At 42.7% G+C, this 25,786-nt stretch overlaps 1 protein-coding gene across 3 annotated transcripts in view; it reads left to right on the top strand.

Annotated features, from left to right (window-relative positions):
- Window positions 1–515: 515 nt before the first annotated feature.
- Window positions 516–25,786, top strand: part of shank2b (SH3 and multiple ankyrin repeat domains 2b) — a 219,615-nt gene continuing 194,344 nt past the window's right edge. For all 3 annotated transcript variants that reach the window (XM_037540580.1, XM_037540579.1, XM_037540578.1), the window contains exons 1-2: window positions 516–626; window positions 24,732–24,865. The gene's annotated coding sequence lies outside the window, so the exon portion shown is untranslated. The remainder of the gene's footprint in view (window positions 627–24,731; window positions 24,866–25,786) is intronic.

Genomic DNA, 25,786 nt, shown 5'->3' with positions numbered 1-25,786 from the left:
TGCTCTCTCTCTCTCTCTCTCTCTGCTCTCTCTCTCTCTCCTCTTTCTCTGCTCTCTCTCTCTCTGCTCTCTCTCTCCTCTTTCTCTGCTGTCTCTCTCCTCTTTTACTGCTCTCTCTCTCTCTCTCTGCTCTCTCTCTCCTCTTTCTCTGCTCTCTCTCTCTCTCTCTCCTCTTTCTCTGCTCTCTCTCTCTCTCTCTCTCTCTCTCTCTCTCTCTCTCTCTCTCCTCTTTCTCTGCTCTCTCTCTCTCTTTCTCTGCTCTCTCTCTCTCCTCTTTCTCTGCTCTCTCTCTCTCTCTCTCTCTCTCCTCTTTCTCTGCTCTCTCTCTCTCCTCTTTCTCTGCTCTCTCTCTCTCTGCTCTCTCTCTCTCTCCTCTTTCTCTGCTCTCTCTCTCTCTCTCTCTCTCTCTCTCTCTCTCTCTCTCTCTCCTCTTTCTCTGCTCTCTCTCTCTCTCTCTCTCTCTCTCTCTCTCTCTCTCTCTCTCTCTCTCTCTCTCTCTCTCTCTCTCTCTCTCTCTCTCTCTCTCTGCTCCGCTGCTGCTCGATCTGGACAGTTTGGGTTGTTTTTCGGTGCCGTTGGTTGGAGGGATGTTGCTCTGCAGGCTGTGAAAGTGTCTTCAGCTCCAGGTGAGTTTGTGCTCTTCTTCTCTGGCCTCTGCATTTACTTGTTTGAAACTTCGACAGGTTTTCTTGTGCGCATGTAAAAAATCATACAGATGGCAAAAAAGTGCAGGAACTCTCCTGGGATTTCTTTAAAACACTGTTCACCACAGCTTTCTGGGCGCATGGTGGTTTATAGCAGACACTGGGGTTTAAAGCGATGTAGGCTGTGGAGTCTGTATGTCTGATAAAGAAGGGTTCATTATTAAGTTTTGTGCTTTGGCTTGAATCGGATTTCAGTGAAGCCCTTATTCTAATGAGAAAAACGCAAGTAGGCATTTATTTATTTATTTATTTATTTATTTATTATTATTATTATTATTATTATTATTATTAATAACAAATACATGTGGAAGAAAAGCATATGTGCACATATCTTTAGAGTTTAGTATATTTAGCAGATATATTTTAAAGCATCATATATACATTACATATACATTTTCATATATATATGTATATACAATGCTTTAAAATATATCTGCTAAATATAAAATATATATTAAAATATTAAATATTTTAAAAATATTTAAATATAAACTCTAAAGATACCATTATGTATGTGTATATATATATATATATGTGCGTGTGTGTTAGTGTATTGAAATATATGTATATATGTAGATGGAATGTCAAACATATATGTAAATATATTGCAAACTTGACACATTTTAAAACATATATGTAAATATCTTCCCTTTACATATGGGCAGGATAATGATAGCAACACCAAGGATACAGAGCATAATAATAAGGCTTACACTACTGTTAAAAATAGTAACAGTAAAAACATTAGGCATGCACAATCATATCGGAATTGTATCAGTATCAGCAGATGACTGCTTAAAAAGCATCAACATCGAAAAGATGCTCAGATTTGACCAATATTTCAAACTGATATTTGATAACTGATATTTGATATTTATTGCGTTCCAGAAGAGCAAAATGTTTAGTCAACGATGGGATATTAAAATATCTGTATTTTATTTCATCTTACTTTATTTATAAGCCAGCCGTATGCCTGCAGAAGTGAAGTGTATTCGTTGGTGCGCTGGTTCCAGACATCTAGCCAGCCCGTAATACACTGGGCTGATGCAGCTTTACAGCAGGACTGCTACCAAGATTAGGCCCAGCCTATACAAGACAAGTGGCAGGTGTGACAGACAGAATGCTCTAAATACAGTCACAGTACAGACACACATAACACTGAATATAATGACATATAACACAACACTGAGCACATTACGGAGCAGGACACTCCTACAACCCTCTCCAGAATAAATGCTACATTTCTCTGTAATGCTAGATTAAGTTCTCTTTTTTTATATATCTTCTGTATCATGTGCCGATAAGCACGTGGAAATTATTGCATATCAGCATCAGCCCAAATATCACATGTTGATGCTTCTCTAATAATAACAATAAGTTATACAAATCTAATAATTTCTTATTCTTTCTTTGGTCATTTCATATAATCTGCCTCCTTAATGTCATTAGCATAGTTAATGTGGCACTATAGCAAAACATCAGACATCATTAGACTGATTATGCATTTAATATTTGTTTAATACTTTTTGTGGGGGCAGTCGTGGGCTGGAGGTTAGGGAACCAGCCTTGTGACCGGAAAGCCGCCGGTTTGGTCCCCTGAGCCGGCAGTATGTGACAGAGTGCAAGACACCTAACCCCCAACTGCTCCCCGGGCGCTGTGGATAGGGCTGCCCACCGCTCCGAGCAAGTGTGCTCACTGCCCCCTAGTGTGTGTTTCACTGCACGGATGGGTTAGAATGTTTCCCGGTTGCGGGACAAATAAGGGTCAAGTCTTAATTGCTCTATATGCTTTCATTTGTTGCTCCTGCATCGTAAATCCAGCATCTTCTGTTGCCAGTGGAGAAGGAGAGGAGGAGGGAGGAAGGTGAATCCCACAATTTAAAGCCTCCTGACATATTTATCTGCATCCTCATACAGTTACTTGGCCTGCCAATACCCATACAGCTCACATACCGTACTGTCAATAATGCAAGTGCAGGTGATCAATACTTTAATTTACACATGGGTTGCACTTGACTGATTGCTGTGATCATTTTGTGCAAGCGTTATCAATGCGGTATCAGATGAGGGATGGTCATAGGCGTATCTGATGATCTGCAGGTTCTGTTTGCTCCTTCAGAAATGCTGACGCTTAGTTGCAATAACGCAGGTGCAGTAAGAACTGTGGGCTTTTTTTGAGCCCTGCCCCGAACTGAACCAACTCGCTCTGCGCTGGTAAACTTTATGGGTTATCGGCTCACGTGTCACAAACTGCATGTTAACATTTAAAGGCGCAGCTATGGTTAAAAATGAATCGGAAAAAAGCCCCAAACAAAGAGGAATATTGGATAAACCATTTCTGGATGGCAGCACTGATGAACAGAGTTTTGAAGGGACAGCCCAGTGACCTATCTGAGGTTAACTGACCAACTAGCCTGTAAACAAAAACAAAATATCCATCCACTAAGCCGCTTCTCCGTCAGGATCGTGGGGGGGTGCTGGAGCCTATCCCAGCAGTCTTCGGGCGGAAGACACCGGATACACCCTGGACAGGTCGCCAATCCATCGCAGGGCAGACAGACACAGACAGTCACTCACACCCAGGGGCAATTTAGCATGTCCAATTGGCCTGACTGCATGTCTTTGGACTGTGGGAGGAAACCGGAGAACCCGGAGGAAACCCACACAGACACGGGGAGAACATGCACTCCACACAGAGAGGACCCTGATCACCCGGCCGGGGAATCGAACCCAGGCCCTCCTTGCTGTGAGGCGACAGCGCTACCCACCACGCCACCGCGCCTATGTCATCACCACATCTGCATTAACTACCTCATCTGCATTAGCTACATCACCACATCTGTGTTAGCTACATCACCACATCTGCATTAGTTACATCATCTGCATTAGCTACATCACCACATCTGGATTAGCTACCTCATCTGCATTAGCTACATCACCACATCTGCATTAGTTACATCATCTGCATTAGCTACATCACCACATCTGCATTAGCTACCTCATCTGCATTAGCTACATCACCACATCTGGATTAGCTACCTCATCTGCATTAGCTACATCACCACATCTGGATTAGCTACCTCATCTGCATTAGCTACATCACCACATCTGCATTAGTTACATCATCTGCATTAGCTACATCACCACATCTGCATTAGCTACCTCATCTGCATTAGCTACATCACCACATCTGGATTAGCTACCTCATCTGCATTAGCTACATCACCACATCTGCATTAGCTACATCACTGCATCTGCATTAGCTACCTCATCTGCATTAGCTACATCACTGCATCTACATTAGCTACATCACCACATCTGTGTTAGCTACCTCATCTGCATTAGCTACATCACCACATCTGCATTAGCTACCTCATCTGCATTAACTACATCACCACATCTGTTAGCTACCTCATCTGCATTAGTTACATCACCACATCTGTTAGCTACCTCATCTGCATTAGCTACATCACCACATCTGTGTTAGCTACCTCATCTGCATTAGTTACATCACCACATCTGTTAGCTACCTCATCTGCATTAGCTACATCACCACATCTGCATTAGCCACCTTAACTCCATTAGATACCTCACCACCTCTGTGTTAGCTACTTCATCTGCATTAGTTTGCTTACCACATCTACTTCAGCGCATCTGTGTTAGCTGCCTCATTTGCGTTAGCTACCCCAGCACATCTGCATTACCTACCTCACCACATCTGTGTTAGCTACCTCATCTGCATTAGCCTGCTTACCACATCTGCGTTGGCTACTTTAGCACATCTGTGTTAGCTGCCTCATTTGTGTTAGTTCACTAGCTACCTCACCACATCTTCATTAGCTCACCACATCTGTGTTATCTACCTCATCTGCATTAGTTACATCACCACATCTGTTAGCTACCTCATCTGCATTAGTTACATCACCACATCTGTTAGCTACCTCATCTGCATTAGCTACATCACCACATCTGCATTAGCCACCTTAACTCCATTAGATACCTCACCACCTCTGTGTTAGCTACTTCATCTGCATTAGTTTGCTTACCACATCTACTTCAGCGCATCTGTGTTAGCTGCCTCATTTGCGTTAGCTACCCCAGCACATCTGCATTGCCTACCTCACCACATCTGTGTTAGCTACCTCATCTGCATTAGCCTGCTTACCACATCTGCGTTGGCTACTTTAGCACATCTGTGTTAGCTGCCTCATTTGTGTTAGTTCACTAGCTACCTCACCACATCTTCATTAGCTCACCACATCTGTGTTATCTACCTCAACACATCTGCATTAGCTACATCACTGCATCTCCATTAGTTACCTCATATGCGTCAAGCTATTTCATCTATTGTAGATCATTTATCAATGTTAGCTGCTAGTTAAGATGTTTGGCATCTTATTTCCTAAAAAAAGAATATTTTATTTAAAAAATGAAAGCTTGTATCATTATATTAGGACTTTTTTAATGGAAGATCCTGTTGGAAATGACACTCTCTACACTTTCACTGCTTAGTTTTCCTGTTTAATTGTTTCCTTTCTTTGAATTCGCACAGCAGTAATAGCCTGAGGGCATTTGTCCCTAGTATCTCAGAGGGCCATGCAGCCGAACAGGACATTGACAGTAATGTCTGGTCTTTTTAAGAGAGACTTTTTTAGATCAGCATAATTCAGAGACGACATATTATGCACACAGGTTTTCCCTCCCTTCTTACTGCTTGGGTTGTGGGTCTCCTGGGCTTTCTGAGCTGCGACTCCATAGCAACGGAGGAGACAAATGCCAACAGTGACATCTCTGAGTAGTCAGAGCCACATCCCATTGTGTTGCTATGATAAGTATCTAGAGAGTCCTAAGAGACATTGACCCAAGCTGTTCGATCGCTGTCCGGTGGTCTTCAAGCGCAGATCTTTTTTTATCATGGCCCAAATCGACTAAGTGTAGAAACAGCAACGTTAATTGCATCCACTACAAACCAAAGCCTTTTCCATTATTTTGAGCCTCTACGTTTAACTTAACATGCTACATATTGGCTTTGTGACAATCAAAGCACCTTGTGCGAAGCATCTGCCTGGTTTCTTAGGATTCAAGTGTTCTCTGAAGTGGTTCTGTGATCACGATAATCCTGCAGTCCTTCTAAAGAAGCAATCCTAGTGAAAGCTTTTCACATAAGTAGGCCGACTGTCAGTGTCTTTGTGATCTGGTAAGGAAAATCCTGATCAGATTGCTGCCAAACCTTATTGCACCAAATCATTTTCACCACATAAGACACCTGAGTTCTAGTCGAAGTAACAGTTAACTATACACACACCGATCAGGCCTAACATTCTGACCACCTGCTTGTTTCTACACTTTATCAGCTCCACTTACTGTATAGCTGCACTCTGTAGTTCTACAGTTACAGACTGTAGTCCATCTGTTTCTCTGATACTCTGTTACCCTGTTCTTCAGTGGTCAGGACCCCAATGGACCCTCACAGAGCAGGTACTATTTGGGTGGTGGGTCATTCTCAGCTGGAGTTTGTAAACACCTCAGTGTCGCTGCTGGACTGAGAACAGTCCACCAACCACAAACATCCAGCCAACAGCGTCCTGTGGGCAACATCCTGTGGGCAGCATCCTGTGACCACCGATGAAGGACTAGAGTAACCAACACAAAATGCGCAGCAGCAGATTTGGGTTGTTAAGCATGTTTGCTCTCATTTAGCCTGTTAGGCAGCTGACCAGCCTGGTTGTAGTAAAGAAAATAAGTTGTCAGCCCAGCGCTTTGAACACAAATGGGTTCTTACTTCATCAGTTCACTCGGAGCTCCGTGGCACAGTGATGCAGAGTTCAGTCACTATGAGGCGGTCATAGCCACGGGATGTCATGGATTTTACAGCGGCTTCGAACGCGGCTCAACCAATCGGATTTTAGGACCGGAACTGCCTGTTTTATAAAGAGTATTTTAGAAGAGCTCTGAACACGGCTCAGCCGGTCGTGGTACTATCCTCTTATAATTATCATCTGAAATCCCTGACACACTCTAAATAAAGGCATCTGTCGGTTACAGTTTGCTGGAAGAGGTGATATGGTGTGTCCAGTCTCACAACAGTTGAAAGAACGTACTTGTGGGCGGAGCATGGGTCAGTTATAGAGACAGAATGAGTGCTCAGTGTTCCTCTTTCCTGCAGAGATAAGAAGAGAGAGAAGTGTCCCAGTGGACCGGCTTTTTCTGCCCCGTAGCGTCCACTTCCAGCCTCAGCTGATTTATGTACACAAGCGGACAGTGAGTTGCTTGCATTCACAGCAAAGGCTTCAGAGCTTTGCCTTCTCTTTTAAAAGCCCCTTTGTCGCCTCAGAGAACAGCAGCACAGAGCAATTATTTCTCAACCGCATTACAATTTGTTGGGGTGCACTGTTTTATGCATGACATTGATTTTGAACATGAAAGGAGTGGTTAAGCAGATTAGCAGGAAGCCTACATCGATTTTATATTGTGAAAGATGAATAGATATGAAGCTGATTTGAGGAAGACTAGCAAGGGAAAACATTCATACGTGGTTATTATATCATGCATAGAGTGAGCTGGAGTGGTTTTCTGATGTTAAAACTGCTTCTAATTAATTACAATAATATTTAATAAACTATGAGCTCATTATTTTGGTCAAAGTAAAGAAAATAGGCTGTTTTTAAAAGTAGAATAAAAGCATGCACTTACAAATCTGATAGCTGCAGAAAATCTGATTTTGTCAGTAATCCAATCCGTTTGCATGCACTTCAGATATCAGATATTAGATCAGATAATAGGAAAACTCCGGGTCTGTGTGAGTCAGGCAGTAGTCGGATTGCTGCCAATAAACTCAGAGAAGAAGATATGATGTAAACTTAAAGCTCAAACTTCATTCTTTTTTTTAAAACATCGCGCCACGTTACCCGAGAATATGAACATCCATCTAGAAAGTGAAGAATAATTGGAATTCTTTATTTCGTCAAACAGGTAGTCGGTTACAGGGTTGCTCCAAAAAATGTTTTGCGGCGACGCTCCTCACTTATTTCCGGTACTGGCATCTGTTTTCGCACGTGCACAGACTGAGAAAATGGAAAGAAATCAGAGTATGAGTTTACATGCACTGAGAAATCTGATCACTGAGCTAAAACCCTGCTCTCTTTATCAGATTTCCAGACCTTACTTCAGTCTAAGAAATCAGAGTGTGCTTCCATGGCCGTTTGAATAATCAGATGCAGAAATCGGATTATGATTGGATTATTAGATTAGATTAGACTCAACATTATAAAGTGCCTGTAAGAGCAATCAAGGTTTTTATTGTTTTTATTGGGCACTATGGTGTAAATAGATCATCAAGTCAGGCACGTTTGTGTATAATTCTGAATCAAACTTTAAATAATCATATCACATCGAATCATCCGGAAATTTGAGATTTTATACCATCTTAAAGAATCGGAATCAGAATTGACCTTTGTAAATCAGAGATCTGATGGAGAATCTCTGTTTGCATGCTCACTGCAAGCATTCGGATCCAAAATGATACGAGAACCACGCAGCGTGGACGTTACCATGACGATGAGTATCGCGTGAGCCCGGTCGGAGTGAGATGAGCAGCAGTGAGCGGTGCTTGTGTTGTTAATTACTTTAAAATGACGTCAGACTCAGGAAAACGTCCTTCAAGTGTCCTTATTAAAGAAGTCTGAGAGGAAGACGTCGTGTTCTGAGACACATAAACTGGACGTCCGTCCCACCGCCGTCTTTCAAAGATCAGAGCATGAATTTCGTTTCCTTAAGACTTAAACTTTATGATAGGGAATGTAATCAGATACAGGCGTTTACACGGATATTATTCTTCTATTTAATGGATTATTTAGAGGATCACCTGCCTCATTCAATCAGACAGAGATTGTATTCCAAAAGGCCTCAATTGGACTAGTCTATTCTGACTGAGGTGTTTACATGAGCGTATTCTATTCAGATTGAGATATTAGTCGGATTATTAACAGATTATTAGGCTGCATGTAAACGTGGCTGGTGTTCTGAGTATAAGGCTGAGTTTGGTCTTCACTGTAATTCCTCTCTGCTGTAGAGAAGCGGCAGTGGGATGCGATGGTGGCTGCGCTGCTGTGTTGGTTCTTCGCTGTGCCCTATTTTAAAGTTGCGCTGTGTTGCTGTGAAGTCACCTGGGGTAAAGCAAGCGGACACAGATCCAGGCCAACCTCACTGTCTCTCTCTCTCTCTCTCTCTCTCTCTCTCTCTCACTCTTTCTCTCTCTGTCAGCCATTCCTTTCTCTCCTTCGATACCCGTTATTCTCTCTTTCTCCTTATTTCTCTGTCCTGCTCTTTATCATTTTCTCTCTTCTTCTTCTCCCTCTTTCTGTTTCTCCTCAACCATTCAACCAGTCCTCTCTCTCCTTTGACCCCCACCCCACCCTGTCTTTGTCTTTCACTGTTTCTTGCTCTGTCTGTCTCTGCCTCTCTAACTCACTCTGTGTACCATTTCTTCTCTCCTTCTATCTCTCTGCCTCTCTTTCTCCTCGTTTCTCTGACTCTGCCATTTTTCTTTCCCTTAATCTCTCTCTTTCTCTTTGTTTCTCTGTCTGACTCTCTTTACCATCTCCTTCTGTCTCTTTTTCTCTCTTTGTAGCTCAGTCATACCTGTCTCTCAGTCTCCTTCACTGTTCTCTTTCTCTCATGCTGCCCCCCATTTTGTTAACCTCTGTACCGTCCCCCCTCACTCTGTCTCTGTTTTTCCTGTCCTGCTCTGTCAGCTTCTTTTGCTCTATTTCTCTCTGTACCGTTCTCCTCTCTCTCCCTCTCTCTACTGTGTCTCTCTACCGTTCTCCTCTCTCTCCTTCTCTCTACTGAGTCTCTCTACCATTCTCCTCTCTCTCCTTCTCTCTACTGTGTCTCTCTACCGTTCTCCTCTCTCTCCTTCTCTCTACTGTGTCTCTCTACCGTTCTCCTCTCTCTCCTTCTCTCTACTGTGTCTCTCTACCGTTCTCCTCTCTCTCCTTCTCTCTACTGTGTCTCTCTACCGTTCTCCTCTCTCTCCTTCTCTCTACTGTGTCTCTCTACCGTTCTCCTCTCTCTCCTTCTCTCTACTGTGTCTCTCTACCGTTCTCCTCTCTCTCCTTCTCTCTACTGTGTCTCTCTACCATTCTCCTCTCTCTCCTTCTCTCTACTGTGTCTCTCTACCGTTCTCCTCTCTCTCCTTCTCTCTACTGTGTCTCTCTACCGTTCTCCTCTCTCTCCTTCTCTCTACTGTGTCTCTCTACCGTTCTCCTCTCTCTCCTTCTCTCTACTGTGTCTCTCTACCGTTCTCCTCTCTCTCCTTCTCTCTACTGTGTCTCTCTACCGTTCTCCTCTCTCTCCCTCTCTCTACTGTGTCTCTCTACCGTTCTCCTCTCTCTACTGTGTCTCTCTGCCATTCTCCTCTCTCTCACTCTCTCTACCATAACCACCCTCCATTCCTCTACCTTGCTCTGTACAGCCCCCTGTACTGCATTACCCCCATATTCCACTCTCTTCTTACCATTCCTCTCTCTCTCTCTCTCTCTCTCTCTCTCATTCCCCCCTCTCTCTCTATTTATCTCTCCTCTATTATTCCTCTTGCTCTCTCACTCTCTCACTTATTCCCCCTCTCTCCCTTCCATTCCTCTCTCTCTCTTTCTCTCTCTCTCATTCTCCCTTCTCTCCCTACCATTCCTCTCTCCCTCTCTTTTTTTCTTTCTCTCTCTCTCCTCTATTATTGCTCTAGCTCTCTTACTCTCTCTCTCTCATTCCCCCTCTCTCCCTACCATTCCTCTCTCTTTCTTTCTCATTCCCCCTCTCTCCCTACCATTCCTCTCTCTCTCTCTCTCTCTCTCTCTCTCTCTCTCTCTCTCTCTCTCTACAGCCCCCTGTGCTACATCCACCTCCTCTCTCTCTACTATTACTCTAGCTCTCTTACTCTCTCTCTCTTATTCCCCCTCTCTCCCTACCATTCCTCTCTCTCTCTCTCTCTCTCTACAGCCCCCTGTGCTACATCCCCCTCCTCTCTCTCTCTTTACCACTCTCCTCTCTTGGCTGCCTCACTCCTCCTCCTTCAGCTCGTTCCGTGGCCCAAATCAAACCCTATACTTTATTTAACCTCCTCATCACACGCTCACTCCTCCTTCTAGTTTTTATCATCATCAGTTCTTCATTACTACTGCTCTCCCAGTTCTCTCTCTCTCTCTCTGTTATGAGACTGGGTCTTATGTGGGTTGTTAAATGTGTAATTTTGCGAGTTTGTCTCGGGGCCTTCAGTATTAGATCTGCGGCACTCTTGGGTGATAACGTAACACGTTTATGAAATATTAAGGTTTTCTCTGCTGGTTTTATGAATGGCGTCACCCTCTCAATGGTTCCCGCGCTGAGAATTTTCCTTTTCCTCCTCAGTGGAGCGCCCTGCTTTCCTGCTACTGAGAACTGTCAGAGATCTCCGCTGTCTGTGGTTCTGAAATGGCACATTTTATTCCCCTGGGGCTGTTTTATTTTCCCCTCCAACAAAGCAGCCCAGCGCCTCTCAGCTGGAACTGCCTTCTCCTCTGGCCCTGTTTACACTTTACATTACCATCCAGACACCATGATCTGATCTGGCTGCGCTGTGTTAATGTTTTATACAACATTTTGCAGTCGCAGTGGAGAGTGTCCCAGGCCTTTTAAGCTGCAGAGATAGAAGAGAATGTGTTATGTATGCTTTGCTATGTAGACCTGTCACAATCCTGATATTTACCCAACAATGAATCACCTTATAAATCATTTTAATTAACCATTTTTATTTTGTTGTATGCTATGCAAAGTAGCCAGTTTGGGTGTTTAGTGATCTTGCTTCCCAACTGACGACAGAAACAGCCCAATTCAAATCAAGAAACATTACTCACCCCCGCCCTCTAAAGATGTTATTAACAAACATGACATAAACAAACATTCCTCTCTGCTACCATCTAAAAGTCTTGTTGACAACCATCAATTAGACAAACACTCTCACCGCTGCCCTCTGAAAGTGTTATTCATATTGATTATGTTAATGTTGTGACTTTGATTTATATTGTCATCATTTTCTCTCAAGCCTTTTCTGGTCAAGAAAATCAGCCTATCGCTGCTTTTGGAAGAAAACCTTGCATCTCCAATTTGGTCATTTTTTCAGTTTTTCACATCATTTTAAAATGCCTGTTATCCTTTATATTATATATAAATTTCATGATGAATGGACTAAATCAAATGACCTAAAATGACTTGGAAAAACATCCGGTTCCATTGACTTACATTAAAAGTGAAGTAGGTTTTTTTCTTCTCCTGGAAAATGGCCATTTTGGGGATATGAGGTTTTCTTCCCACAGCAGCGATATGTTTTTCCGGCTTGATATTTGAATGCTGAACGTTTTATGAAGTGTTTATAAGTAATGGGATTGTCATTTAGTCCCAATCCCATTACTTATTTTAACCCCTACCCAATGTTTGAGTGTCACTTTGCCCCATGGCCCTGAATTCCAGGGAGTAGTGTTTGAGATCTTCCCTCTGAAATGGGAGCCTCAAATAAAAGAGCATCACTTCATTAACAGCTACCAGCGCTGCTCTGTAGGCGACCCTGCCCGTCTGCAGAGACAGCAGAGGAGGGGAAAGTTCAGCCCCTCACCGCTGGGCTTTAGTTACATTAAGGGCATCATACGCCGTGTTATTGAGACATCAGAATATCACTAGTGATGTTTTTATGCTTGTTATAAAGTGAAGGACCATAATTGTAACATCCGTTCCCTCTTTGTCCTGGTCTTTCTGTCTTTCTGCCTTTTTCTTGGTTTCCTAGTGCAGTGTTTTTTGTTGATCTGCCATGTGCTTTTGTTTTCTTTTGAGACGTGCTTTTGTTGTCATGTTGGCTCCTCCCCTGTCCTGCCCTGTCTTCACCTTCTTTGTCTCCCAGCCCCACCCTTTCATTAGTCTGAGGTGTTTCTCGTTTTCTGTGTTTATTCCCTTGTGTTTGCTCAGCCCCTTTGTCTTGCATTGTGTCTTTATATCCTGTCGCATGGTTCCCCTTGTTGTTAGTATTGTTTTCTTGTTTAGTTCTTGTTTGCTTTGTCTTACTCTGTACTGGATTTATCTGTCCCACTCACCTACGCCCCCTCTGCATTGTGTTAAGAAAAGAAACTCGCACTTGCATTCTGCCCCAATGCCTCATACATTACAGTAATACACTGAAACATTAAACTGAGATAATCCAGTAATACAGTGGTTATCGTAATTCTCCTCGGTCGCTCACACAGCCATTTGCGTTTTCTTTTTTTTCATAACTCATAACTTAGACCTAAGCCCTACCCCTCTATCTCAACAAAAAGCAGGCCACCCTATCCCTAGACGTGAAGGTGCAAAACAGAGGGGTAACTAAGTGGTAGGGGTGAGGGGTGTAAAAGGGGACTGGGCCTTAGTTGCTGCTGTGGTCACAGCACTTGGGTGTTGGTTTGCTTCTTATTGGTCTAACTCATCTACAGGCACTCTATGTTATAAGAGCACTTCCACTAGATTGCTCTTCAGGCCAGGTGGTAAACCCTTCATAGCTACCAGTGCTGTCACGCGTGCATGATGCCATCACATGTGCGGGGGTTTAGTGTCATTGCACATAATTATTTTGAACAGACACTTTACGTTTGAATACACTATGTCGTACATTCTTGACATATTTTTTTGAAGTAGTGTGAGTGTGAGTGCTTCGGGAGTTCGAATATCATCAGCTCATTTATATTTCAAATCATGTGTGACTGAATGCTTTACAGTCTACAATGAGTCAAAGAATAATTTGCATATATTTCTGTAGAAATTGTGTTAATAGTTATGTTTTGTAGTCAATCAACAGCAAATACTGTTTGGACGGTCAGGCGTATATAAGGCCTAATAGAGCTGCGTTAAGAATGCTATAGAGCAGGAGTGTTTGATTAAAATTCAATGAGGTCCAGTTAGAGAAAACTTCCTCAAGCGAAGGTCCAGAACATCATAATGTCTAAGTTGCATCACGATTCAGTGCCATATACTGTTTACTGAAGTGGCCTAGTAGGAATATCAGCATCTTATAGTCAACAACTGAATGTCAAATCTAATAAAGTACAATTCAGTGATATTTCAACCACATTTGTCAGTTTTCCGCTTTTAGATCACGTCATGAAAATAACTTCCCTCTGACTCACTTTCTTCTCTGACTGCTGTTTCTCACCTCGTCCCTCCCCTCTGTGTGCATCACTCACTCGAGTCTCAGTGCTTATCATAATGCAGAGATCTGATTGGCTGAGTAGCATCATGTGTGATATGTACAATGCATGCAATTGGTCTGAGAGTCTGCCGGGCTGCTAAAGCTACCATAAAGGCTAGAAAAGCTACGCTGATTAAAACAGGACCACCCCATCGAAATTAGATAATTGTCTTTAGTTTATAGGTTGTAGGTCTAGGTCCCCAGAGGACAGCGTCTGGGTCTTGACTCGGGCCGCGGTGCGCCTATTAGTGACCTCTGCTATAGGAAGTTGATTGCTTGTGTCTGCAAATATCCGGCAGGGGGAGCTCTCGCTCGTTTTAATTGTTGATAAAACAGCGCCACGTGTCTTCTTTATTTTTCCATTTTCGGGTGTACAGCAAGCCTTTAAATAAACCCCAATCTCAGATTGTCGAAAACATTTTTAATGAAATTCTATGATTAAAGCCTCTTGCGATTAAAATGTTTGTAGAGTACGCTGCTCCTTCGGCACAAACCAGCTCGCCTCTGCCACACACATTATAAGCTCTGAAGTGTATGTGGAATGCAATCATTTTTTTCCTAAACATCTGCATAATTAAATTATTAAGACCTAAACTCATTCAGAGTGGTACGATGAGAAACGTTACATTCCAGAGAAACGTACAGTTAGAATTGTTCACAGTGGTGGTGATAGGAACCAGATGTCCATAGTGTTTAAAACCCCTTAAAATCCCAGGCTTATTACATACTAAGGCTTATGATTCAGTACCTTTTGGACTGTTCTTATGTTATACAAGGAGATTCACTCGAAAGTTAGGATGAAGCAATCTGAACCAATAAAATACACTACATGCCTTGACATGTAATTGATTGCATGACATGCGATGCTGGAGGTGGTCTCCCTTTTCTTCCAGACACATTTCGATACAGTGCTCCATGTTCCTGAATGTATTGGCAAGCATTAGAGAGGTTAAGCGTTGCAACGGTTGTCCGGCGCCTACCTCAACGCTCCAATGCAGGGGCATCCTGACTTGTTCGAAGCTCCATATACTGAGGAGCTCATTGCATGTTGTTTTTATCAGATTGAATCGTCCTAGCAAGAGTTATTGCAGAATATTCAGGGCCTCCTTTGAGTGAATCTCCGTGTAGAAGTGTGTAATAAAACCTTGGGCCCACTGACAGGCGCTAACCACGTAAGGGTTTGATGCCTCTAAAAGCTCCCTCACAAAATGAGTTTATGAATGTTTCTGCCTGAGATGTTGTTTTACGATTGTTTTAAGACGGTTTTGGCCTAAAATACTTTTTTCAATATCTCTTTATGGTACAGCGGTGCACGGTAAGGAGGACTGGCGCGCTATTTCAGAAATATCAGCAGTCCATATGAAACCTCAGAAGACACATCTAGGTTCACTGGTGGTTTTGGATAATAAATAAAATTGCCATATCTGTGTTGTAGACATGGAGACTCCTGGTTCCTATTACCACCACTGTAAAGACATCTGGGTTGGTAAGATTCCCTGCAATGAACAATTTCACATCAAACCTCTCTCAATCACTTTGATTATAAATCAATGACTGAATTATGCAGAAATTTTTCGGCTGTAATACCAGTCAGGTACTGCTACCTGGTACTGTATTGGTGCCATCTCTACTTGTGGGCTGGCGATTTATCAGTGATTCCTCACCGATTGTGACTTTCCTTTGATCCATATGGCATCAGCAACATTCATTCCACAAGACAGGAGAATCACACTCAGGTGTATCATCTGAACTGATGACCAGTGAGGTGTCCACAGCTCAAGTGGAGACCTTCACAATGTTCCTTAGTTGATTTCCTCAGTGGTCCTGCTGGCGCTTTAGTGAGAGCGTCTACCTGGAGTGAGTGGTATTAAACAGAGCCGTCACCGCTTTTCACTGATGAATTAATTAAGGAAAAGGTCTGAACATCTGAATATTAATTGGTGTGGAAAAATTATGCTTTTAGGTCAGTGTGCACTTATAATATCTGCTTGTGGTGTGTGTGTGTGTGTGTGTGTGTGTGTGTGTGTGGGTGTTCATGTATTTGCATTTATTTGGGTCTTTGTTAGCGCTATTGTAAGTCTTTATGGAATAAAATGGAATAAATTGTAATCCAAGTTAGTTAAAGTCTCACTGGGACAGAATTTCTCTGCTGTAGAAAACGAAATAATTAGGTGTGTTTCACACGAAGTACACGCAAACGAAACACAGCTCTGCAAACGGAGGAAAGAACGGGAATTTTCCAATAACGAGGCAAAATGTGAGGAACTAGTTGTCACATGAGTGGGGAATATTAGAGGGGGATGAGGAGTCGAGGTTTATTTCAGCGGTCTTGCAGGCTGTTACCTCTCATTACTTGCTTTTCTATTGCAAGGGTTGGATTTAGTGATTGTGGTGCTCTAGACAGAATACAGGAAAGAGGATGCACATCTTTAAATTAGTTTTAAATATCTGGGCAAATCATCTTATATCATGTAAAAGTATCTAAAAGTTCTTATTTTGAGATGGTTGAACGAGTATTATGAGATTTTTTGGCTTATTTCTAGAACATTGTGTTTAAGTAATTCTTCTCAGTGTGGTGTCCAGATACTTTTGCTTGTTTAAAGGAAATATGCTTGAAACATGCTTGGGCAGTGTAGGATTTCACCGGCTTACTCATTCAGTAATTACCTTAGCACTGTGGCTCTCTGTACTAACAATAATGCCAGAGTTGTAGACGATCTGCTGAGCCTGTGCGGCCCTGTTCTGACTGAAAGGACCAAATTACCTTTGGGAGCCTCTTTTTGCTGCATGTGGATAAATTGTTATACTTTTCCTATCAACAGCCAGAACATTGCACTGAAGGACCTCCTCTCAAAAATGTAGGCTAGCGCTTAGTTGCCTTGCTGATAGTGGTCTTCACGCAGATCCGGCATAACGCGACAACATGGAACAGTCCGTTATGACCATGACTAGTGGGGCCGCATTTAAATGACTAAAATATAATCACGACTATTACAAGTAGGAGCTTTATATCGCTGCTGTGGGAAGAAAACCTTGTATCTCCATTTTTGTCGTTTTTTCAGTTTTTGACATAAGTTGAAAGTGAAAGTGAAGTTGACTGTATAAGTATATACATATATATATATATATATATATATATATATATACATGCATATATTACATACATTACACACACATATATATATATTTTTAATACAGTCATACTCTTTATATATATATATATATATATGTGTGTGTGTGTGTGTGTGTGTGTGTGTGGGGTGGGAATCTCTAGGCACCTCACGATTCGATTCGATTACGATTCAGAGGCCGTGATGTGATTATGAAACGATTATTGATTGATTATCTTTTATTCTATACAGGATTTCTGTTTTCTCACTGTGTGACGACTTGGTAGTTTTAAAGCAAAGTGTTTGTAATGATCTGTAATGCATTTACTTCCAATATTTTTTATTAATAAATCAAATGGAAGTGATGTGGAAAGTGAACTGGAAGGTTCTCATTCGCTCTTGTTTTGCCACTCATCTGTGATAAAGCGCGCTGTTACGGTAAAATAAGATCCTGTGATGATGGATGTCCACGCAGCACGTTACAGCCGTCCTGCCCGTTTTTTAGTCATTTTATAGCTTAGGTTTGGGTCTCGGTGTAGAGAGTGGGGGGATCGCTGTATCAGTAAAATGCCTTCGAAACGGGACGTGAGCAACAAAAGCCCTGTTTCGCAACGACTGAGACTCAGACTGCAGGGCGCCTAGCGACGACAGCGCATTTGGTTACCAGGCAAGTTAAATCCGCAACAAGAGACTGTCAAACAGTAAAAAGTTGTGAAGCAGAAGTCGCTTCTCTTTCAAATTTTCCCGCTCCACATTAAACGGTGCCGCGTTTACGTTCGGCGCCTCAGTCAGAATTTAAGGTGGAACGGGACAATTCGAACAAGAAGCTGCAGCAACTTCAAGAAGCGACTTCAGCCTCGTAAAACAGTCGAACGTTCCGAGACATTTTACAAGAAACAGATCTAAGTTTTCTGGCGGAGACGGCAGGAAAGCGGCTATAGCTGAGCTGAAGCTTGAAGCAGAGCAAAGTCTGTCTTTTCGTTTATATTTTTAACCTAACTTATACTAGGACATTATCACACACTGAGACATACTGGACACTAAACGTTGTGGCTGCCAAGGTGGTTTGGTTTTTGTTGAAAGGACAAAATGTCTCTTCTTAACATTTGGGTTGTGGCTCCTGATCTAACCTGGCTTTAACGCAGAGCCGGTCGGATTTCTCGCTCATCCAGTCGTTTTTGTTATGTGCCGCCACAGACTGTCCGGGTGCTGCTCTTCCGTGCTTCCAGGCTTTTGTGTTCCGTCAACATTACGCTATAAATTAAATACATAGATAATCGATTTTCGACATTAGCGAATCGATTCAGAATCGTTCACATCCGCATCGCGATACATCTAAGAATCGATTTTTTTCCCGCACCCCTAACAGAAACACAGTAACATGGCATAAAATCAATAAGTACTAGTTTGTGTTTTAATGGGGTCCTTGGCTCACTGGCCATTTCCAACCACACCTTAAAAATGAAAAATTTCTATAATAATTGAAGTTTAAATACAGCAAGTCTGATGACTCTGAATAAAAATGAACTAAAAATTAGATGTATTTCAGTAGCTAGCTTCTGTGGAAGCTCTGAAGGTTCTCCTGTATTCTGCGCTCACAAATTATTGGCACCCGTGGGAAAGATGAGACAAAAACGCTAAGAAAAATGTTTTGCTGTTTATCAGTGTAACAGAAGTGAGGAAGTCAGATGTGCGTGCAGACCGTCCTTTCAGCAGAATTCCAGGTCATTGACTGTGAAATGAGGCTTGCTGTCGGATGGCTGTGCCCAAGCAGGTGAATTCATCATTTTTACGAGACACAGCTAAAGTGACAATGAACGAAAGAGCCTAAATAGGCTCATGAGGGCTGGAACTGTGCATCCTTGAGACACTGACATTGTCAAAATGAGTTTTTTTATCAGCTGCTTAATATATCAGGGACGTTCATACGCTCGAATGCATGTGGTGAGACTCATGACGTACAAAAGAAGTTTATTTTGTCATTCTCTACAGAGGAAAGCTTCCATATGCCATCTTCTGTTTCTATTTATGTATTAAAAAATAAAGTATAACATATAAAATGTGCTACGACTTTTTGCACAGACACATTTTATTTAAAATTCAGCAAATAAACAGTGCTTGTACAGTAAAATGTACAAGGAGTGTTCTCTGTAGATGATGTGTTAACTTATCTTCCCTTAGAAAATCAACTAAACATCATTTGACCAGTGGGAACCCAAACTTGTGCATAAAGCAGTGTGTGCATTTGTGTATTTACATTTGCACCTCACTTCCCAGCCTCGCTCCTTACACTTGATTCAGTGTGCCAGTATAGCTGGAGGGCAAAGTATACTGTTCTGGGAACCCTCGGGCCTACAAGGAAAGCCTAATATTTCCTGGCAACTGAAAATACTTATCTGTAATTTTTAATTCGTTTTTTGTTTAACGCAGTCATCGTGCTTGCTGCATTCAAACGAGGCAAGTATTATGGTAATATTTATATTGTTACATTTTGGTTGGAAACAAAAGGGTTAAAATTTTGAAATGCCCAAAAGAAAACGATCCAGTCAGGAATTTTCTCTCAGTGATATCTGAGTAGATATAGCCAAGCAAGCTCTCCTATTGGTTAGGACTTCAGGAGCTGGACTGATGGCATCACTTGTTGAATTAGCGGAATGTGCTACCCCGGGCTTACGGAGGATGCTGGAGGCAGGGTTCATATTTTATTCGCACACCAAATAAGACAAAGAAAACCAAATAACCAGAGCTATGCTTTTCAGTGGCTTCAGTCCTACTTCAGTCCTTCTCTTCACTAAGCTTTTCAGCTCTTCGGTCTCTGTTGCTGCTGCCTTTCCCTCTCTCGCTCTGTTCCCCCTCAGCTCTTTTTAAAAGCACCCGAGCCGTGAGGGAACGAGAGCTCGGCCGCTGCAGAACAGGAGGCGGGGCCCAGGCGGCAGAGCTCGGTACTCGCTCCTTGCCCTCTTGCCTTTCATGGCCATCCTCCTCCTCCTGCCGTCACTCGCGTCCCTCGGTGGAGCTCGGGCTTTGCGCTCAGGCTTTCTCGCTGGGTTCATCGCCGCTCAATGTTCGGGCAGTCTCTCGCAGCCGCCTTCAGGGCCCGTGGGGTGGGGCGGGGGCACGCCACACCAATGTAGTTAGGTAGTGACAGATGAATCAACCAACCTCTAGGCCATATCTAGGCCATCTGAAAGTTCTAGATATGTCACTGACTGTGATTACAAGCGATCGATTAACCAGATTTCAGTCAGATGTTAGTAATGGAAAACAGAGTCACTGTGTGACTGATATATAAGGTATGGTATACATTATTGTCTGTTACAGGCTTCATAAAACACAGAGAAGGTGTTGTAGCTTTAAATGTTTGTGCTTAGTTTAACATGGCCAGTTTTTTTCCATGTGCACCAGTCTTAGCTTAAAACTAACATGCCAGTAGAAATCCCTCAGGGCAGGGCTATAGACTCCTAGCCCATTTTTAGTGTTCTGTCGTTTAATGTGATTTAGACCTTAGCTTTCATGTCTGTTACACGCCTCAAATAAAAGATATACAGTGTGAGTGTGTAATGTCTGTGTTCAATTTGAAGTAGCCAAAAATTGTTAGTGTGCTCCAGGGCTGGGCGATATGGCCAAACATGTAATCATGATAAAAAAATGTATATCCGTCGATATCGATGCATATCGCCATAAATATCAAATCATTATGTCTTGCAAGTGTGATGGCTGATTTTTGCTCCTGGGTGGTTAATCGATGTTTTAAACTATCCTTTATGGTCAGAACATGAGAAACATTCGCCAAACAGTGGAACATTTTACAAATCTGTCATGCGACAGCTGGAAAAGCACGGCCGCAGTTTTTGTCCTTTAAGAAAGAAAATGGATTATTTTTAGCTGTTTGGTGAAGAGTTTCTCAACAATATCAGCTTAATATGAATAATAAACATCAGCTGGCTCAGTAGGTCAGTGATGGATCACCCACCTTACTGCCATCGCTCCCACCACATCCGTGTGAGAGTATATCACAGTATTCAGACGACTGGGTTTCTCTATGCTCTCACAGTGAGCTTGAGGGATGAACTATATCTGACGCTCGCTGTGTAAAAGCGTTAACTGCGGTGTGATTCTCACACCACACCACCTTTTAGGTACGTTTAAACTGAAATCTGTGCGTTTTTTGCCGTGTTTGATCTAAAGTATCATCATAACATGTAACATAGGGGCAGTCGTGGGCTGGAGGTTAGGGAACCAGTCCTGTGACCGGAAGGTGGCCGGATCCCCTCGTGAGCAAGACACCTAAGCCCCAATTGCTCCCCGGGATGGGGCTGCCCACCGCTCTGGGCAGGTGTGCTCACTGCCCCCTAGTGTGTGTGCTCACTAGTGGGCATGCACGTGGGTGCTTCACTGCACAGATGGGTTAAATGTGATGGTCTAATTCCACAGTGTGCAAAACACAGTTGGCTGATAAGTCAGAGTTCATTTGCCATGCTGTGATGGAGCGCTGCTTCAAGTTAGCCAGCTTCTAAAATCAGCGAGCCTGGAAAGATCGCTCTCCAAAGTCCCGCACACAGTTTACTTTAGTTTAAATCACTGCTGTCACTTCTTTCTTTCACTTTTCTCTCTTGGGAATGCACTAATACTATTTGGCTGTTTGGTGCTGTAGCTGTGAGGAGCAGATGTGATTTGTCGCTGCTAAAGCTTGTTAGGATCTTAGGAGAGAGGTGAGTTCACTGTGGGTCAGCACAGCTACGCCACTGATCCCATCACTCACACTCGGTCACAGCAGAGCAGATCGCCGGTCACTCCACTCAAACAGGGAATGTATAACTCCAGACGTTGGGATCCTAAGTTTGGCGACTCGTTTCATTCATCGCCCACCTCTCTAACCATGTCGGAAAACTCTGAAGAGCGCCCTCTTGTGGCGGCCGCAGACTTGTGTCATTTTCCTTGCAGTAGAAAACGCCACCAGGGTGCGGGGAAGTGTGAGAACGGTGTATTATAGTTCTATTGAGGAAAGTTATATCGTGATAAGTTAAGTGATACTTTTATAATCCCACAGACGGGGCAATTCCACCTCCGCATTTAACCCATCCATGAAGTGAAGCACCACATACACACTAGTGAATACACACACACTAGGGGGCAGTGAGCACACTTGCTCGGAGCGGTGGGCAGCCCTATCCACGGTGCCCGGGGAGCAATTGGGGGTTAGGTGTCTTGCCCAAGGACACCTCAGTCATGGACTGTCAGCACTGGGGATCGAACCAGCGTCCTTCCGGTCACAGGGCCAGTTCCCTCACCTCCAGCCCACGACTGCCCCCTAATTGTCATTCTTGTTTTATCCCCCAACCCTAGTGTGCTCCAAAGTTAGCTTAATGCTACTAGAAATCCCTTGGGGGATTTTTTTTTACATTTATGGCTCGAACAAAAGGCCTAGCGCTAAAAGTAATGTTTAGCCACTGCAGTGTATTGTTAATATGAAATGATCACTTACTGTACCTCCATTATTCCCCATTATTTACCCCTCTTACTCTGATTGTTACTTATACTCATAAAATCTCACTTCTGCTCACTTAGAAAACGAGGTCTCCACAAAGCTCTGAACCTTTCCAGCCAAAAGCTTCGTTATCCTCGATGGAGAGCCCACGAATAATGTGCTGTATTTATTTAGAGGTGAGATAGTAGATATGAGCTTCTAGACGTCAGCGAGGTGTGCAGCAGAACCCCCCTAAGATCTGAATTTTAATTTAATGAGCATTTCTAATGAGTGTCTTACCACGGAGGGATGAGAGGGAACTGCGTTGCGTGTTTGTGCAGCCTAATGACAGCTTCTTTGCAGTAAACTGCACGCAGGGAATTTGCGTAAGGTTTTAATTGCTGGTAGCCTCGGCGTGAAGGCATAAAAGTGCTGACTTCCCCTTGCCGTAGGGGTCGAGGAGAGGAGCGAAGCTGCCGGCTGTGATGGATGACACGGCTGTCTGCTCCGGACACAGGGGAGGAGGACGCTAGCGTGCTCTGTTTCTATCCCGTTACGGCTGTGTGCTTGTCAGGCAGCTCCCGGACCGAGACGACGACCTAGTTAAATCTGACTGTGTGCTTTTCCCTTTCAGTTTATAAAGCTGGTCACTTTGTTGGTTGGAACCGAAGCCAGTTTTAATTGGGCGTCTCGTTTATGTGCAGCGATAATTGATTGTTTTCCGAGTGGGTCCCCGGTCAGACATTTAACACTTGACCTCTTACAGTAGCTGCAGTTATTGAAGAGTGTGTTGATCAGTGTTAGCGGTCTGGTGTGACTTCCCCAGTGGTTTCTCGCTACTTGGAACTCTCTCTCTTTTTCTCTTACTCAAATTGTCTGTCCTTTAACATCCATTTATCTTTTCAAAGCAAACACGTTACGTGGGCCTTCAGTTAGGGGTGAGCAGCCAATCATACGATTCAACATTTCTACATTCTCTAAATGTATTACTGTGTGACAGGATCAGATGATATTTATTTTTATTAATAAAGTTGAATGGAAATCCTGCCCATTAAAAAAAAATCAGTATAATTAAATGGTTAGAGGTGGTGGAATGATGTAAACACAGTCATTCAGAGTGGTCTGATGGGAAGTGCTTTGTTCTAGAGAAGCTTAGCAAGTCAGACTTGTTCACAGTGATGGTGATGGGAACCAGGCATCCAAAAAGACTCTTCACTGAAAGTTACTACATGAAATGGTAGCAAACACACAGCCTGATATTCGAGTCTGTGAGTAAGTGGCTGGTGTAATGTAGTGGGCAACACTGCCTTCTAGGCTGTAGACCAGGGTTCTATCCCCAACCTGGCTAGGCACCCTACATTATACCAGTAAGAGTCCTTGGGCAAGACAGTTTTGCAATGCAGTTTTTGTAGTAGTATTATATATATATATAATTTTTTTTTTTTTTATGTATTTTTTTCGTCCATTTATCATCAAATTTACAGACAATGTAAAGAACAGGCATTTTCAAATCACATCAAAACAACAAAAACGGAGATACAAGATTTTGTCCTGACAGCAGCTATATATATATATATATATATATATATGTATTGCTGCTGTTGGAACAAAACCTTGTATCTCCAAAATGGAAACTTTACAGGAGAAGGAAAAAAACATACTTTACTTTTGATGTAAGTCAATGGAACCAGACGTCTTTCCAAATCATTTTGGTCCATTTTTTTTTTTGGTCCATTCATCATGAAATTTACATAAAACATAAAGAACAACAGGCATTTTCAAAATATGTAAAAATCTTTTAAAAAGTTTTTTTTCAATGTTTTGTTCTGACAGCAGCTATATATATATATATATACATACACACACATATGGTTGAATGGATAAGTGAGAAGTGTACATGCATGGTGTCTTAAGGCAACATAATCCCCACATTTATCACTATTTTAACATCTTCATCAAATGAGTGAAGTGAAAATATGAGTGGAATCCTCTTTAATGAACCCATATTTCCTGAAGAGCTGGTTCGGTATGCTCACTTCGCTCAAGGACTGTGAAAAGAATGTCCTACAGACCCAACCTGATGCTTTCTTCTGTTTCCTTCTCTTAAAATGACCTCGGTACCTTGGAGGCTGGTGGAATACAGTCATAATGGACGTAAAGTGGTACTACTGGACAGCATCTCTCCTAAAAAGCTTTCTGTTTTCTAGCCCTGTGATTTAGGGATGGATCCTGCTGCGATGTGCCATGGAGGCTTTTCCGTAGAGTTCTCTCACTGACATCCCGTCCGCCTGTTCCCTCTGCGCTGCCTGTGGCATTTGGAATACCAGGATCGAAACGCCAGGTAATCCTGAACTTGTGTCGTTCTGCATTAGATTGAGACATTCCTGTCCAATTACTGCGCTTTCTTATATGCTGGTGTCGAAGCGGAGGTCTTGAAAAATCCCTGTGAAACACAAAGGCTGCCCACAGAAGTAGCTAATGAGAAAGCCTCTCAGACCAGAATCAAAGACAGGGGAAAGATGGGATATGGAGGCACAATTTAATGAAGCTATTGTGCCTTTTATCTGTGGAGTATGTTAAATAGTAAAAGAACATCTGTGTTTTTATTCTTATCTACAGTTATACTGTGCAGCCTTGTACTGTAACTTATCTGTATTTGCATGCATGCATTGCGTGGTGGGTTGTTTAAGTGTCACCTCACAGCTTGAGTTTGATTAAGTAACTAAACTGTCTGCTGCACCTTGAAGGCACTTTTGATTATGCAGACATTCATCAATGCCAAGGGACGTTTGGCACTGTCGGATACTGTAATCTTTTTCCGGGGATGAGCTCATGCTCCCTTTGACACATTGTTTTGAACAGTCTGTCTTAGCTTTTGTTTCTCTCCTCTCAAATTGTATCATTTTCGCTGCACTTGACTGGCATAATTCTCTCTGTGTATGAATGAGGCCCAGCAGGTGTAGCAGCTGGCTTTTATCTGCTAGATGTGATTCATAAACAAGTTCTTTTCCAGCCTGTCCATCGTTCAAGAAACAAAAAGCAATATGTGTTTATTCCAGAGCGTCCTCATCCACCCCAGCCTAGTAGACATAGTTCAGTGAAAAACAAAGGTGCCGTGATACCTAAAGAGCTTGTGCCACTTCAAGTGAGCAAACATTACTCTAAATATGTTATTAACAAATATCAAATAAACGCCACTCCTCATCACCCTATAAAGGTTTTATTACCAGTCATCATCATACGAAGCATTTATTAACAGTCA

Source organism: Pygocentrus nattereri, chromosome 8 (assembly GCF_015220715.1).
Source record: "Pygocentrus nattereri isolate fPygNat1 chromosome 8, fPygNat1.pri, whole genome shotgun sequence".
NCBI lineage: Eukaryota > Metazoa > Chordata > Actinopteri > Characiformes > Serrasalmidae > Pygocentrus > Pygocentrus nattereri.
The sequence above is the reverse complement of the archived record's forward strand: the minus strand, read 5'-3'. Positions and strand labels throughout refer to the sequence as shown.